This window comes from Folsomia candida, unplaced genomic scaffold, assembly GCF_002217175.1.
Source record: "Folsomia candida strain VU population unplaced genomic scaffold, ASM221717v1 Fcan01_Sc063, whole genome shotgun sequence".
Taxonomy (NCBI): Eukaryota; Metazoa; Arthropoda; class Collembola; order Entomobryomorpha; family Isotomidae; genus Folsomia; species Folsomia candida.
This window is the reverse complement of record NW_019091255.1, coordinates 241,225-258,931: the sequence shown is the minus strand read 5'-3', so window position 1 is coordinate 258,931 and position 17,707 is coordinate 241,225. Positions and strand designations below refer to the sequence as shown.

Genomic DNA, 17,707 nt, shown 5'->3' with positions numbered 1-17,707 from the left:
TTTGATTTCTCTCAGCTAGTTAAACTATTAGATGAATAATTAGACTTAACAATAAATAAAAATATCATATTTAAAAACAAGTTTTAATTTAAACAGCCAATAAGTTACATGTGTTGGAAATGTTGCAGACATACTTTTGCATCATTAATTGATGTAGGCGGAAAAACGAAACTTGAATTACATGCATGGGACATAATTAGTCAACCACATTTAGTACACTTTTCAGTATTAACTCATTATTAAATATTACCAATTCTTCCTTTAACCAAGCCTTTCAGTATGTATAATAATGCAATAATTAGCGAAAGTGAAAACGGAAGTTTCATGAATCACAATTTTTCAGACACAATCAAAACCGGTTTTTATGTACGTATGCATTACATTACATTTGTTGTGTTGTTGTCTTTCTACATAGTAATCGATTACTTGTTGCCATTCGTCGTATCTACATAAAAAAAGTTACTGCACATCTTTTTTATGTAAAAATGCACCTTTATTTTTATCAATTTAGAGTGGACGACATCCAAAAAAGAATGAAAACATGTCCAAAAATAATACCTTCACACACAAAAAAAACTTGACTAATAAACAATAGTGGACTGAACTGAACCACTTTCTGCATTAAGCAAACACAAATAAGAAATCGAAATTAGCAACCTTGACCCTTAATTTCTCGCCCATCACGACATGCACTTTGTGACGTATTATTCAAAACAGAATGGTTGACGTGATTGTGTAAACATTTCTTCGTGTTGACACTGCTGCGTAGTTGGCTTAAAAGTAATCTTTCATGATCCCATCACGCTCGACGGTGTGCTTGCTACACCGTCGTCGTCGTCCGTCATCAAATTCAAGGAGGATGCATGTCGTAGGTAAGTCTGAAGAAGGATAAGGGCTGTCCTTGACTTTTCAAGTAGTACTTGGATGCAAAAAACGCTTTCTTTTGTTGTGGGTGGCTTTTGGCTGGTGGATGCATTTCACAGCAGTATCGAGTGACACGGAGGTGTAGGTGAGCATACACCAAGGTCTCTCGACCTACGTCACACACAGAGAGCAGAACAGAAGTACGATTCTGGGAGAGAAAGTTGGTCTAGGAGAAAGGAGAGAAAGTGAGAATAAGTCCAATCGAGGACCTCTACGTGGAGTGAGGGAAAGTAGGAAGACGGAGAGGAAGGAATGTCACGGGATCGATACGGCGAAGGGCAAGGCGTGTCTCGTTTATATCCTGGATTAAACTCACCTTTCCAAGATTGATGACCAAGAAGAAGCGAGATTATTCCGTATCTCGGAGAAGGGTAAATTTTACTCGAGTGATGTGACTGCAATACTGCGTTATTCGTGATATAAGTAAATACGAACGGCATGTGTACACCTTAACTTTAGTGATTTCTGCTACCTGGCCTTGCAACTATGTAGCTTTTAGAAGACAAAATAGTTGAAAATCAAGTAAACCATGCATTTATGCCGATTTGTTACTAGAAATCGAATTAGTATGGGACTTTATTCAGCAACTGACCGATGCTGCTCGCAACTTACATACATTCTTAAAAGCAAAATAATATGTGACCAAGTTTCTGATGACGTCTCGAGTTTCATTTCCTTTTTCCTTGACCTTTGCATGTACATATTTAATATTGCCATGTTCCTGCACAATCTACACAGCGTAGGGTGCCATTCAAACTCAATATTAATGGGGTCAGTTCAGTCACATCCAATTACTCACAGAACCATTTCATACTCATAATTAAATGAAATGGAAATTATTGAATGGTGGTGGCACCCAGCAGAAGCACAGCTCAGAAGTAATTTCATTTTCATAAGGTCACACAGTAATTTATGAGCTGACTTGACTCTAGCCGACCACTCTTTAATATCTCCGCGGGCGTGCGACGGAAGTTTCAAAATTTACTTTTAATGGTCCACTTTGACTTTCAAATTTGAAATATTGTTCGTAATACTACTTCATTTGCATGGACTCGTGAATCTGTATTTTTTGTTCTGGAAATTGTTTCCTTTGTCGAATTGAACAATCCAGAAATCATTCCCATGTCAAACTTGGACCATAAACTTTTCATTGAGTTGAATGGAAACGGTAGCATTATTCTGGTCTCTTTCTTGTTGGTCCATCCACCAGCCAGTGTTCTGTTCAGTCAGGAGTTTGTATTTCTCCAGGGAGCAGTGAATTGCTGAATGTGGATGAGAAATTGTGTTGCTACGTGAGCTGGGACAACAAGGAGTCAGCACGGTCCTCCCATATTATTCGACCCCATACAATTCGACTCTATGCATACGAGCAGTACCAGTAGCAGTACTTGGTTAATAAGGTAAATGTTTCCATGTGCGTGACTTATTTTTATAAAACCGCAACCGGAGTACGTTCCCCTCTCGAATTATACTTATGTATAAAGCACGCCGTGGAGAATACCCCTGGCCGAGTTGTTATCGTTCCCTCTAAATTACAGATGGGAGGATATAATGAGACGATGTGATTATGCAAGAAGGATAAACACCGGTGATGTACAGTCCGATATGCATTCTAGAACAATTTGATTTACACAGACTGAAAATAACATGTTTTTTTGTTAAAGAAACGACGAGTTTTTACAACTAAACGGCGATAGATTCTAAAATCTTATCAAATCGTGGAACAAAACTTTCTAGAATAAAACTTCAAACACGGCGTGATAGTGAAATTGCTATATAGGAACTGCATTTGTCCTCCTCCTCACTGCGATGTGATGTCTCCCCCAAGCTGGAGGTTGGTTGGATTAAATCGTGTTCTTGTTTCTGCTGCTGCTGCTTTCCTTTGTAATAAAGCATTTCCTTTCTCTCCTTTGTTTATTAAGTGTGACCCGGGGGCACTCATTCTCTAAAGTAATAGCTGCTGCCTTGGTCTCCAACCAAACCAAACCACACAGCAAACTTTCACCCCCTCCAATGAAGAAGAAGATTGGGAGATGGGTTATCTATCTGGGAACATTTTAAAGAACATTTTAAATTTTAACGTTTCCATCCGCTCTGAAAATCTAAAATTTCAAATACGTTGAAACTTTTAGTGAATTTGAATCTTGTAATTATTTCAGTGTGGTCTCAATTGCTCGAATTTATTTACAAATCATAATTTACTTGGAACTGAAAAATGTTAAGAGACGAGACCGAGTAGTCTTTTTTCTTTTCAGTTCAAAAAGGACGGATCTCTGTTCTTTTGTTAAATCAATTTTCGGCTGATCCACCATCCATCTTCCAATTCGGGTTCCAGGTTGCACACTCGCTCCGCTAAAAAATAAATGGGTAGAAGATATCCAATTTCCCACTTACTGCACACCCATATCCACCCACCACCCACCAGCAGTACCGGTGGTTAGCGTCCTCTTCACCCTTCTCGAGTTAACAATGAGCGTCGTGTGTCCGTTAATGGGGGGCGAAGTGCACGCAAACCTGGGCAAATTCGGTTCGATACGGTACAGTTTGCTGCATGAGGTTGCCTCGTGTTCACCATTAAGTTTTACCTGCCTGCATTATGCTCGGATATAGATATGAATGGAGCCCATCTCTCTTTTTGGAGATCATGGTGACTATGACCTCAAAGGTGTCCTTGGTCTATTGAAATACTTGCGTGATCGTGTAGCTGGCAATGGAGATGTTTTACGTACATTTGTCTCGTGTATGACGGAAGGGAAGGTAAAATAGACCGAAATTAACATAGAGTTGTTAATTCTATTTTTAAACTCCAACATTGATCCGCACTTGGAAAATAACTCGAGTCTGGAGAGTCGTTAGGATCAATTATCATTGAGAATTAATGATGCACTTAGTTATTCTCTGCTTGATTACAAAGTTGGTGGTCGTCTATGTATGTACCTTCTCTGCCAGTTAAACATTGACCGTACTTTGTACCCCCGGATCGATGTGCATTTTAAGGACCAATTTGCTTGCTGGGATCATCAAAAGAGAGCGAGAAAACAAAGTCTGCGGGGCACAAAACAAGATCAAAGGCCGGATAAGAGCACCTACCCAATTCCCTCATTGATCTCCGATTTGGTCATTTCAGGAAAATCAGTGAGTTCAATTTTTGGATTCGGAGTATTCATCGTCCCCCTTTTTTCTTTTACCAACCCCAACCCAGCACCGGGTCATCGTCCAGTCCAGCTCTATTCTGGACTGAAACTGCATGAAAAGAAAGTCGGTCCACGAATCTGAATTTTCTTTTAGTCAAAGACCACCCAACAGCCAGACAGTCAGTCATAAGTGTAACTAACCAAACAGCGATATATAGCAACCCACATACATACCTGGACGGAGGAGTGAGTTGCAAAGCTAACAATGCGTCTGAAGAGCAGCACTTTCATCTCCTGACTTATTTATTCTGTACTTTCTCCGTCTCACCCGTTCCTTTCCTCTCTCTGACTTTAACCACGATGGAGCCTTCTTCTTCAAAGAGGGAAGGCTGTGGTTATGACAGGCAAAAGACGCTGTTAGCATATACACAACCAACCAATCTACATTCCCCGATTTTAATTTTAATGGTGCAGACCAGGTTCATTAGACTAATGCACTTCTCCCTCCAACCATCACCTCCACCTCCTCCGAACTTGTATATACACACCACTCTTGTAATCGGATTTTGCGGGAGGGTAAATATTTGCACGTTTAATTTCAGTATTCAATAAGAAGGAAAAATTCTATATGCATATTTGCGCGTATATCTACTAATAAATAGGGGTAAAAAAGTGTTAAAATACATTTTTCTCCCTCTGCTGCATTCATCACTCTGACCGGACTCTGGCAAATGTGAAATAACAAGAACAAACAGAAGAGGAAGGAAAATACGTATGAAATAAAAGCCTCGTCGAAAAGCTGTGGAAATCCACCACCGATACAAAAATGAGCTTAGAACACAACGACTCTTAGCTTTTCCAATCATCTCCCCCTCTTCTCCCCTCCGTTATGTGTACTCGCTCTTTCTCTTTACTTACCTAGGTCGGTGAGTACATGTAGCTAACTAACTAAGGAGGGGAGCTTGCGAGGTTGATAATAACAGATATTGGTGCCTTTGGATATGTGGTAGGGACCCATGAGTGTACTAAAACCCTGAAGTAGTTTGACTCCATGGCCACATTTGCGCCCGCCACACCCACTCAAAAATGTCCAAAAAACGCTTTCACCCCAGTTTTCACTCACTCAAATCCACGCCAAAAATCCAATTTTACTCGGATTTTGAAATTTCTTTCACCATTATACTCCCAGATAGTTGCTTTCTTCAATCCAATATCAAACTCAATTTTTTCGAAATTTTTAGTATTTTTAAAATTTAAAATTCTGAATGAGCATTGTTGTAGTCATCAACAAAACAAATTATGTTTGCGAAATAATCATCAATAAAATTTAGTTTGATATTGGATTGAAGAAAGCAACTATCTGGGAGTATAATGGTGAAAGAAATTTCAAAATCCGAGTAAAATTGGATTTTTGGCGTGGATTTGAGTGAGTGAAAACTGGGGTGAAAGCGTTTTTTGGACATTTTTGAGTGGGTGTGGCGGGCGCAAATGTGGCCATGGAGTCAAACTACTTCAGGGTTTTAGTACACTCATGGGTCCCTACCACATATCCAAAGGGCACCAAGATCTGTTATTATCAACCTCGCAAGCTCCCCTCCTAAGTTACCTCCATCCCCACCACTTCATTCTATCCACTGCGACCTCATCTCAAAAGAAATGTGAGATATGTGGCGTTGCGCTACCCAAATTTCAAGTCGGCATTCCCTGCAATTTCATGAATCGGACATGCAGGAGAAATTATTTGTTATCAACAACGAAAAATATTCTTACAATGCAGGTGTCCCAACTCTCTGATTTTGGCCAAATTAGTGCCAATCTATCACAAATTTAATTAGCATGAAATTTGCAAAAGACTCGATCTCCCAATCTTTAGGTTTTGCGAAGATATTTGCATCCAACGGGGAGAAAGCGCACCCTAAAGTTAAAAATTTTTGCACTTTCCAAATTTACTGCGCGTTTTCTCCCCTTCGGATGCAAATATCTCTTCCAAAGTCGTCATATTCGCTTCATTTTCATGAACTAATGCAGGAGAAATATCGAAAAATATTCTTGCTCTCTGTTTTACGATATCAAAATTACACATCCCTCCATCCATTCTTTCTTTCCTGTTATTATATTCATCTCTCAAAACAGTTGGGTGTTATCGAAGGGGAAACATATACGTTGAGGGGTAGCACCGCTCGCATCATTATCATCATCACATCAGGCCCTCCCGACGAAAAGATGCAGGTGAAGAGATTCCCACCGTGATAATAATGTTTCATGCCTCTCTAAACAAAATCATAATGGGGAAAATGAAATAAGAGACCGAAACAACAGCCCACCCACCCACAGGACCAATAAGTAAAGTAAAAGCAGACAAGAGGAAAACTAAAACAACAACAGTTGTTCTCTCAACTCTTGTTCTCCGTCCGCCAAGCCAACCAACCAACCGCAGGGACAAACTTTGATGAGAAATAGTGAATAAAGGGAGAAAGTGTCTCCCAAAATAATAAAATATGTGTATTTCGTGGTCTGGCCTGGCCATTCATATTGAGTAAGGAAACTCCATAAAAAAACTTGTAAATAAGGTGACAACGATTGACACAAGTTGTGACGAAATCTGACTCAACGCAAACTTTTTTATTATTATTATTATCCGAATCCACTGAATTGGAAGTTATGTATGTGCCAAGGGGAACTCGAAAATCCTAGCGTAACGACCCTCATTCACGGCCAAATTGCTCCTTTCACAACAAATGTGGGCACCATCCACCCAGTTGGTGCAAAACATGAAAATTTCCATCATAAATCCCACATGCCCTATTTTACTGCCATGATCAACTCTACGTATAGTGAACCCCTTCACACCCTTTGCTTTCTCCACAGTATTTCCTCCTTGTCCTCATTAACGTGTATGATTTTCCAGCCCACTGCACCCAACGGCTTTATTCTCAATTTTATGATTCGTAAAGTAAATTTAGACAATGATAAAGTGATGCTCATTAGCACGGGGCTGGAGCAACTTCCTAATATTATTTTCGTAATCCTTGCCCTACTTTTGTTATTTGTTAGGAAAGAGTTACCCAACTAAAACATGTCATTAAAATTTAACATTGTAATAATTCTGAGAATTTAAAGAGAACAATATTTTGAAATGTTGGAAAAATGTTCGGGATTAAACAGAGCTTTATTTAACACTCATGCATATAAATTGTGTATGTAGCTATGAACAAGATGGTAGATTTAGTTTTATGCATCTTCCAGTGAATCATATTTCATAACGCAAATCGTACCTACCAGAATGCAAAATTAGGATGAAACACATGGGCACGATTTTAGACAACGTGTACAATCAGTCATAAAAATAAGTCGGGCTTGTTTATGCACGTACAATGATAACAAATGTTTAAAACAATATTATTCTTATCCATTATAATTCCGTCTCAACTAAAAAGTCATCATTAAGATTTTTACGTCAGGTCCGACGTAACATACATAGTTCGACAAAATAATGTCCTTCGTCTAACGTAATTTTTTCGTGTCCTTCATCCCCGGCCATATTTTCTAGTCGATCGTCACTCGTGTCATGTTGTCCCTGCCGACAAACGTGAAAGACGAAATGCCTCTCATTATAACGCGTACTATTCTCGTTTGGCTATTGGATAGATAGGTTTAAATATGCTCTTCTCCTTTGCTTGCGCGATTGACTGATGGATGACGAACAAAAACAACGATTACGACATTCGACTGATATTGACTGATTGTAAAGTATTAATATCACGAAGACAGTGCAGTCGAGTGCATACAATTCTACGAGAGAAATGTCAATAATTTCATCCAGGATTATTTTCACTCTGTTGCACTACTACAATTGTTTGACTTAACATGCATCACGTTTTGACTAATATGTACGGCAAACAAATCAAGCAATCTACATATTTGGTCGGTGTTGTAGAAATGGTTGAAGTACATTCGTGTTTTTATCGAATGGAGACGATACTCGAAATTCACATCGATTTCTTACCATCCTTTCACCTTACCTATTCAATTTCATGCTTGAATCATACCAAAATAACAAGCTCCGCTTGTTTAGTTTCAATATACATGATGTACGCACGTGGCTATATATACATATGCACATTATAGTTTTTCCAACATTGGCATAACTGGCATATATTTTCAAATACAACGCAACGATGTATTTGTGAAATTGAAAAGGATAACCGCAATACAACCACACAAGTCCCTCGCCAAATACCACGCACACAATCGTGCCCAAAAATGTAGCCCGACTCATGAAACATTTCACATCTATCCATCTTCCAACTCACATTTGTATCGCACCAACCCAGGTGAAAGTCAAGTGGCAAGCAGTCCAGAAAGTAGGCCAAATCATAGATCACGGGAGAATCCAGCTGAAAAATCGGTGCCGAGCACTTTCCTCCCTGCCGAGCCACACCACAACCTTTTAAAGCGACATCACGCTTTCCAAGGGATTCAACTAGCTGAGAGTACTCCGCATTTAAATCGGAACCGGAACATAGCGTGTGAGCTCTATCCATGCCGTAATCTTGAAACGGATGGATCGTGATACTGTAAATCCAGCCGAGGTAAAAAATAATGGGGCGAAAGCCACTCTCTCTGCCCAAGAATATGACAAGATATATATTATCCTTGCTTCCTTTCCCATATGCTCCTTGCCTTCTTAACTCTCTACATCCCTCCAATATACATACGTTCCATATTTTCCGTGCCCATAACCATTTCAATATTGGGCTCGAGTAAGGTGGTGAAAGTGGGAAAATTCCTCTTTTTTCGGATGAGGATCGCTTGGATGGATCTGGGAGTTGGGATCTGTGATGAAACTCCTCCCCCGAAACCCACCCCGCACTCAGGGACTGAATCTGAAAGGAGTGACACGAACTTGCGCCGACGGAGGAAGGAAGTTACCCGGGTAGAAGGCGACTTTCCCCACCTTCAACTTCACCCTGCCTCTGCCTCTCTCCCGGCTGAATGTGGATCAATCCAGTCCATATACTTTTTCAGGCACGGGTTCCAACCGACGGTACTGCCCCATACATACCTTGGATATATATTTATACCACTTTTCTCCCAGTATATAGTTAGTTTAGTTTAATGGACACGTTTACATTGCACGACCACCTCGCCCAAAAAATTTTACACCCGCTATACACGTAGTGAGAAGGTACCTACTCCAGGCCACGCTGGTTTTCCGTGTATCTGACTGCAGCAGTGGAAAATATGTGGTGGTGCAGTACCCAAAGGGAAAGACCCACCCTGCTTTCCCTGCCGCCCTGGCTGGGTTCCCGTCGTCTACTACTTCAGTATGTGTATGGTTAAGTGGTAGTATGTATTGAGAATTGAGAATTGGCTACTGGTCTGGCTATTCTCGATCGTCTCATACTGTACATATTTCTGTTACTCTTGTCTTGTAATTAATTATCTTACATTTATAATTGTACGCTACTCGTTTTAAATTCGGCTCGGGTTCCGCTGTATATAAATCGGTTTAAAGGAATGAGCTACCGAGAGGATTAAGGTGTTAGTAAAATAAAAAATAAGGAGGAAGAAGTAGGACGACGTAAAGTGAGATCCCCTTAAATATATATATACTTTCACCCTGCTGGAATTTATTTACAATTAATTATACACAATTACGGAAAAATAATATACATAAAACTGCAAACCACTAATCATCGGATAAGTAAAGATAAGCAAATTAAATATAAATGTGAGGAAGTAATCAAATTTAATATATATCTAAACTCGAGTAAATATATACATATGAAGGTTACGTAATTGTGGGAGAGGATTATGCATACATATCGAAACTGAATATACTGCTACATATCAACTCAATTGGGACTGAATCAAAGGATTAAGTTTCGTACGGAATTTTTCTGTGATCTAAACAAAGCAATCTGATAATCGAATACTACAAATTGCGGCAACGTCATTAACTCTTGAGAATTATAACTTTTTCTTGTGGTGCATATCCTAAAATCCATCAAAATTTCTCGCTTCGTCCAAACAAATTTGGGGGGAATCCGGGATTACTTGCAGAACCGGGTTGGGCCTTACATCTCGGGTAAGTCATGTACCTTTCTTTTCTGCTGTAGATTTAGGAAGGCTTTTGCTTCTGCTTGATAAGAATGCAAGCTTATAATTAAGGTTGTCTGCTGGATCATACATAAATAATTATCCATAATTGCTTAAATAGCATCATTCTTAAAGAGAAACTGGGGACATGGAGAAATTAGAAAGTGAGATTTCTCATTTCTCCTCAACTCAAACTGGAATCTGAAAAATCTCACGTCACGTCAATCTCACATCATGCATTTTTTCTTGAAACCATTTTCATACGAAATTTAGGAAACAGTCAACCCTTTCCCCTGTCACAATTCCATGAGGGCCTTATTTTTTACATGCTTAAAAAATAAGCCAATTCTCTCCACTTTTGTGGGATGATTGTTGTACATGTATTTGGGGTTAGGTACATAAATCGTGATTTATTGTGATGTAAGGGGATTAAATATGGTCAGTTACCTTTGGAATCTGATCTTGTCAGATTTTCTGCTCTCTTGAACGTTTCTTTTGCCGTATGGTGGTCAAAATAGTGACTTAAAAATTTATACAAATTGGAACAAGAGGAATGACTGCTAGTCATTCACCAGTTTAAAAATACTAATATCCTGTATCTCTGAAAATGGGAATTGTTTAAAATGATAAATCTCATAGTGCTACATAACGAGACAAGTCCAATACTTTTACATAAGACCAGAATTCTAATTTCTCAGAAGAGTACCATTTCACATCTTTCCTCGTACATAGAGGACGATTTCCAATCTAGAACACAGCAGGGGAGCAAATGAATGCTTGTGACATAACAATATTTGATCTCGAACAAAAATTCTCAACTTCATTTGAGTTGATCCACCTCCAACTTTTATACACATTTACAAAATCTGCGAGTGAAGGTCGTTTTACGTCAGATGATATAACTCTTAATGTACATATGTTCAACCATATTTCACTGCATTAAGGCATCCAAAAAGTACATTTGTTACAATACAGAAGTTACTCGTTGAAAGAGTGACTCAACAAAATCTTATTATCTTTTTCGATTTGTACAAAAAAAAGTAATTTCATCCCTGGCGAGAACTGAGTTTGTTTGTAATTTGGAAAATGAAAGGAAAACAGGCCTAATTTGTCTAGGGAAAGGAGAATATTGCGTAACAATTTATTTTCACCCACGTCCAATCGATTCCAGTCCCAATTATTACTCCAGAACATGCCTGTGTTAGGAAAAATATCGTAAAAATTCTGGAAAAAAATTGAATTACAGTTTCCCGACAATGTAATGTCAAGTGTCCTTGTAGTCATTTAAGTTTGTGCAGGAGGGAATGAGTGTAAGGGGAAAATATAAACTAGGGTCGAGCCGGGGTGTGCAAAATGAATCTATTCTTCTCATCCTGGCTCCTCGTCCATTGGGACCTTCCGTAGTTTTCATGTCAATGATGTTTTGAATTAGTTATGAACTCTCATCGATTTTGTGCATCCAACGAAGCTTAAGGGCTTTGCACTTTGTTTGCGTTTGACATCATTCTTCTCATCGTCCCAAAGCATACATAACAGACAAAAGCGGGCATGGCTGGAATACAAAATTGCTCTATGTAGATGAGAAGAAGAAAATGGCGTTATTTTTGGCCAAGATAAGTACGAACACGAAACCCCGATCCGTCAAACCTTCTCAGTAGATATGCCTACTAAATAATTTATGTAGAACTTATGAAACATAGCCATTCAAATTTCTTGGTAGGTACATACGTAAGTGAAGAAAAGTAGTGTTATTATTGGGTTTATATGTACATACATAACTAGAATTTCTGTACACTCGATTGCCACCTTGTCCTTCAGAAAATTGAGAAAACTTCATTTATTTACTTACACCTTAAAATACTTCCTGGATCGCATACATAATTTCTGATTTCTACTCACTTTCTCCATTGTCCTTTCATCTTGCAGTTTTGCACTTTCTCACTTAATTTCCATCCATTTTCTACTCCCACCAGTCCCTCGTTGCTCCAGGAAGGAAGGATATATTAAACCTAAAACCACAGGATACCGCCGTCGTCCATGGCAAGACCGCAAGCATGTAAAGTAGACGATAGAACAAAGATGAGGGGGAGATTCTATGCATTTTATTTATTGCCAACCGGAATTGCATTAGCTAATCCCCCGATGAGTGGGCCACTTTTGCTCTGTACACCCCAAGTATCCCACATTTAAAGAAGATCTCTTATGAAGGGTGAGAATTCCTTTGTAATGGGAGTGATAATTTCGACGACAAAAGAGTTTCCAGCATAATAATAAACCGTTACAACGCATGTAACCAAGGGGTGAAAGGAGTGTCATACGTCAATGTGAATATCAAATTGTTCGAAAATTTGTTAAGATTGACACTTCTGACGTGTTTTCGACTTTTGTGTCTTATTTGTGTCAAATTTAACAGTTGATAACCCTTATGTGACCTTTATATGACCTCTGAGGTCAAAATGGAGGTCACCATTGAATTCGGGGTTAAATTTCAGTTGAAATTGAAATAGATATGTCCTATGACCTTTACATGACCTCTGAGGTCAAAATGGAGGTCACCATTGAATTTGACATTGAAAAATAGTTAAAAATGACGTGTCACATGTCAAAACTGACAAGTGACACTTTTTCGTCACTTTTCGTCACCGTGACGATGTCATCGTCACAGGTGACGTCCAAACACAAAATGACATGAATTTTCGAATTCCTCATTGAAAAATAGTTAAAAATGATGGGTCACATGTCAAAACTGACAAGGGACACTTTTTCGTCACTTTTCGTCACTTTGATGACGTCATCGTCACAGGTGACGATGTCAAAGTGTCCATCTTCGAACTTGTCCTGTCCTTTGACGTTAGGAGTTAACGTTCAAAATTTCAAGTCTCTATGTCTTTCCGTTCAAAAGTTATCGGAGCTACGGACAGACAGACAGACAGACAGACAGACAGACAGACAGACGGACGGACATAACGATCTTATAAAGGGCTTTCACCCCTTAATAAGCAATACATATTCCAATTTCAAAGCGCGTGTGTCACCTGAGATCACCGAGTGAAATGCTAAAATAGTGACAGGTTTCTGGTTCCGTGATGCATCCCGTGATCCGAATTGACATGACGGATACGGGATCGGATAGATTTACGCACCCTTAACTTGGACTTTGACAGAGAGAGACACAGACACTGATGCAATGATACAGATTCAAATCCAGGGGGTATTTATGCTATGCAAATGTAAGCAAAGTCGTCACTGAGCTGGCTTAGCAGTGTTCCCTCAAAACTTTCTCCTGTCGTTTCAAACATACCAAACCCCAAGCCGCCTTTACTTTACGTACGTCGTGTGTGAGTTTAGAAGTGTTGGTTGCATGGACGAATGAAGATGTGACTGATATCCGACTGGGGAATTTGCATAGCAATAAGTCTCCGATCTCGGTGGGAATTCGGATGGATTTTGCATCTAAATCATGAGAGTTTTGACATTTGGCCTGGAGAAAAAAAGTCTGTAAATAATATCAAAAAATGCATAAAATGATCGTCATATAATATAAAATTCGAGTGGAAATTATTCCCTTATTTTCCAAATAATTTTTGGTTTTCTAGCGTTTTTCGCATTAAAAATATAAACCAACTGATGCAGCTCTCAAGGAGAGAAAGCTGGTACACGTCCCTCTTCAACTTTACGACTTTATATATAGCCGCACTTTATAGTTATGGAGGAGGAGGCGTGAGTGAGCCCCGTTTGTTGTATGATCCCTCCAAAAGCGTACCTACTTTTCTTCATCCTTCTCCTTATCCTCTGGCAAGCCCCGGCTTCAAGAAAGCGTAAAAGGAGCCGAAGAAGCATTGGGTAATAAGCCAAGTAAACATTTCAAGTGAAACTGAATTTTCACATCACAAGACAAGACTGAACATAAAACTGGAGAGAAAGAGGGATAAGATGTGCAACGTACGTAAATGGTGCATGGTGTACGTAGGGTGGCTGTCTTTTTAAGACAAACACAAGATCAAACATAACTTGATGTCTTTCCCTCTGTTTGCCGAGATGAAGGGAAAACAAGGCAAAGTGTCGTGGTTATGTGTGTTGTACTTATCCGAGGAGTGTGTGTATCCACCAAATTATGTCAAAATATCCTAAAGCAGCTTTCATTCTGAATTGTATTAAGTTTCTTCTTACTTTTGGTGAATATGAATTTTTTGAACCCGTTTGAAGAAGAAAAAAATTCCAATTTGCGAGACTCACCTTGAATCTTGATGTGAAATTGGGCAGAGAGAGTTGTCCGTGTGGGTGTGGGGGGTGAGGATGGATGAGGAGCAGAGAAGAGATGAGCGAGAGGAGGGAGAAGTCCTTGGGGAAAGGTAGACCAAAGTGAAAGTGGCAGTTAGGAGGCTGCCGTTAGGACAGAAATGCCATGAAAAAAAGAAGAAAGGAAAAATCCATGGCACAAAACCTAATGTGCTTCCTTTTCCCATTGTGCTGGCTGCTCCCCATATAATAAATGTTGCATTACAGTCAAAATCAACCGTTGTTCACATCTCCGACGACCGGCTAGAAAGAGAGAGAAATGATACCGTGGAAGGAAAGTGGAAGTTGGTGTGGGGGTAATAATGCTAGATTGGAGATTGCAAACGACAAACATATGTAAGATCGCGTTAAGTCAGTCACATGGAATGCATTTTTCATTCGAAAAGAGTCAGAGAATTGTTGGGCGTGCTTAAACTAAGAATTTTTAAAATGTATTGATTTGTACTTTATTTGATAGGTGTCATTTATAGAATTTCTGAATGCGAATCAATTTTCATTGCAACTTTGTGCAATTTGCAGGGTTTATTTAGTCCAAATCAAGGTCAGAGACACCCGCTAAACGTGGGGTCATTAGAAGTCATTAGAGCTCTGTGTGCCAAATTTCAGTTTCTGGCACTATTTTGAAATTTTGGTGCAGAATACTCCACCCATTTATATGACCTCCACCGGTCAACGACTTGACCGATTTGGCTTACATTCGAATTTAACTCCTAAATTTGCCTAATATACTTGCACACAAAATTTGAACCCAATCCATTCTGCCGTCGAAGCTCTATCGGACGGATGGACGAACATAAGCCCTGAATCGGGCTAAAAACTGTCGTATTAAAATTAATTGAAGAAGATTACAGGCACAATTGCGTTTTAGGGGAAACTACAGATTTCCCATCCTCTCCTTCCTCGTCCATCACTTTGAAATCAGTGGATTCTCATCATTTTTTCATTCGAGCGAGATGAAATCAAGTTATGTCTCGTGGAAATGAAAGGACGGCTTACGCGGATTTACAAGCAATCAGTGAGATATCCCCAAAACAGTTGTAGGGATTTGTAACTTGGGTCTCTATAGACGAATCTATGTCGGAGGTTCAAAATTGGGACATTAATTACCATCCAAGCCACAATACAGATCGATCTGCCCGCACATTTGACACTGTCACGTTGCATCGCCCATCCGTCTCCGTCCTTGTTCGTTGCATTGATTTATCAGTCTCATTTTCTTTTCCTGCACCAGAAAATGAGAGTCACAAGTAGTTACGAAGGTCGAAGGATGTTCGTGCACTACTGACGACAAAATTGGAGGGGGAACTCGCAGTTTTTTTCATACACGCGAAACCCCAATCTTATCGTGAGAGAGAGAAGTAAAAATACATAGTTAGATCGAAAAAGTAGTACATTTCATGTCAAAGCCAGACCGTCTTCTGCACTAATTTCCAATAATAACCAAACTTCGAGATCCTGCAGGTTCTGTGGAGAGATTGGCTTTTCTCATCAGACGAACTAGCTAATTACGTAAAATGTGAAAGTCTACGCGTCAAGAATTAGAAAGCAATGCACATAAAACGCCGCAGGGTCCATTAAACCTTTTCTACATAGAATAATACTGACACACGCAAAAGAGTTTCATTATTTGCATAATAATATATCCTCGCTTTTCCCAAGGCTGTCCGTGTGGCAGGTTTCCTTTATCAAGTGACTCATCCAATCTAAAATCGTGTCCATAATTAATAGAGGTTCAGTCAGATAAATGAATCAACCGATCTGCCGGAGGATTCATTCATTTTGCGTATACGTGATTGCAATTATGAGACCAAATATTGCCAAAATGAGGCAAGGCCGCAATGCAATTTATTATTATTACACATTTAACTGGTTGACGCTCCCTCTCCTCTGCCATCCGTGCTGAATAATATTTGTATAATTTGATGCATGGGTTTTGAGTCCGTGCACAAGTGGAGGAGAGATGGTGAAAAGAGATAATAATAAGGGAGCGACTGGAGAAAAGTTGGGATAGAGTTAGCTTAGCAAGATAATTGGACGAACACCCGCTGATTTCTCCCCACCACACCCTGTCGTCCCGGCCTTCCATTATGTACATAAGAACACAACCACAACATAACCTTGCGCCCAGATAACCCAACCACCAGCCAGAAGTTTGTACACATAAAATAAAATTTTCTACGACTAAGGAGTCATTCCTTCCATGGCTTCTTCTATCTGGAAGTAAAAAATAAAATAAAGGCGTGACGACAATTTCTGGATCTCCATCTCATCTCTGGCAACCACCAAGTTTGGCTTCGTCGTCACCTAAATCCTTTCGGATCAGCTTAAATCCCCACCGTTTTAGATATGCATTGCAGCCCTGTCGTCGTCGCCACCCTCCTCGTCGCTGTGTGTGTGTATGTCCCCGTAATTTGGAAGTTGTCGTTAGAAAAAGAATTATTGTGCGAGATGGAGAAGAAGTAGATGTTGGTGCGGATAAGGATTTTATTGGTGAAAATGAAAAAGTGAAGCCTTACGGGCAGACAAAATGATGAGATGAGACGAGACGAGACGACGTGAATATTATGAAAAGGGTGTAAAAATGTATCGATGGGAGAAGAAAGAATATTGTGAATATTGAATATCATTTATGTAAAAGGGGCCATCACATGAGACGAAAAATTTTGAAGGTCTTGCTAATATTTTTCAAAAACGATAATAATAAATAAATCGTTGCCCGCAAAAAGACAGTTGCTAATCCACGTCACATCACGACACAAGATGAGAGGAGGAAGAGTAGTTTTTTCGACGTGATGAGAAGGCATCAGGGAAATGAATGAGATGATGAGACAAGATTAAATTGAATGTATCACCAACACGTACACCCACCAACCACATCTCCAATCCACATCACTGCTCCCTATCTCATCATCCAACTAAATATAACTACACCGAGTGACATGTTGTGTCTCGAATCAAAGTCAAGATGGTTTTTTCTTCTTCTACTCTCTGTTCTGTCAAAAGGCCGACTTTCACTCACTCATTCATGAAGGAAGAGGAACCTATTTCTCTCCTTACTTATTTATTACGAGGCTTCTCTCTTCCTTCTCTCTGAATCAAGATTCCAAACTCGCCTTGAGATCTCTGGATTCGTTTCATGCAGGGGGAATCAAGAGGGGAGGATGAAGGCATACATAAATTCATGGCATGATGAAAGATTAGTTTTGTTTCTAATAATATTTCGGTGGTGATGATGTCGCGAAGGTGGA

The 17,707-nt window shown here is 39.5% G+C and overlaps 1 protein-coding gene across 2 annotated transcripts in view; it reads left to right on the top strand.

The window, feature by feature from the left end:
• Positions 1–9,154: 9,154 nt before the first annotated feature.
• The window catches only part of LOC110862640 (vesicular acetylcholine transporter), a 40,345-nt gene continuing 31,792 nt past the window's right edge, over positions 9,155–17,707 (top strand). Inside the window, exon 1 of one of the 2 annotated variants that reach the window (XM_022111832.2) lies at positions 9,155–10,149. The gene's annotated coding sequence lies outside the window, so the exon portion shown is untranslated. The remainder of the gene's footprint in view (positions 10,150–17,707) is intronic. The other variant, XM_022111855.2, reaches the window with a different exon arrangement.